Below are 365 nucleotides of genomic sequence, written 5' to 3' on the forward strand. Positions count from 1 at the left end.
CACAGACTAGGACTTAAATACAGGGGATGATTGGGGAAACACAGGTGTATGGGATGACTAATTAACAAAACGAGGACAGGAACATGACCAAATAAGGGAACAGAAACGGGGGCAAAGCATGACACAAACAGTCCTTGATCCTGACATATTTATTTTAGACCCTATTCCATCTAAGCTCCTAAAAGAGGTGCTTCCAGAAGTCATAGATCCTCTTTTGACTATTATTAATTCGTCATTGTCATTAGGATATGTCCCCAAAACCGTCAAACTGGCTGTTATTACTGTTATGCTGATGATACTCAGCTCTATATTTCTTTGCTGCCTGGCGAAACATACCAATTTGAAAAACTAACGGAATGCATAGT

The sequence above is a fragment of the Sinocyclocheilus rhinocerous genome, unplaced genomic scaffold (genome assembly GCF_001515625.1).
Source record: "Sinocyclocheilus rhinocerous isolate Xijiao unplaced genomic scaffold, SAMN03320098_v1.1 scaffold2517, whole genome shotgun sequence".
Taxonomy (NCBI): domain Eukaryota; kingdom Metazoa; phylum Chordata; class Actinopteri; order Cypriniformes; family Cyprinidae; genus Sinocyclocheilus; species Sinocyclocheilus rhinocerous.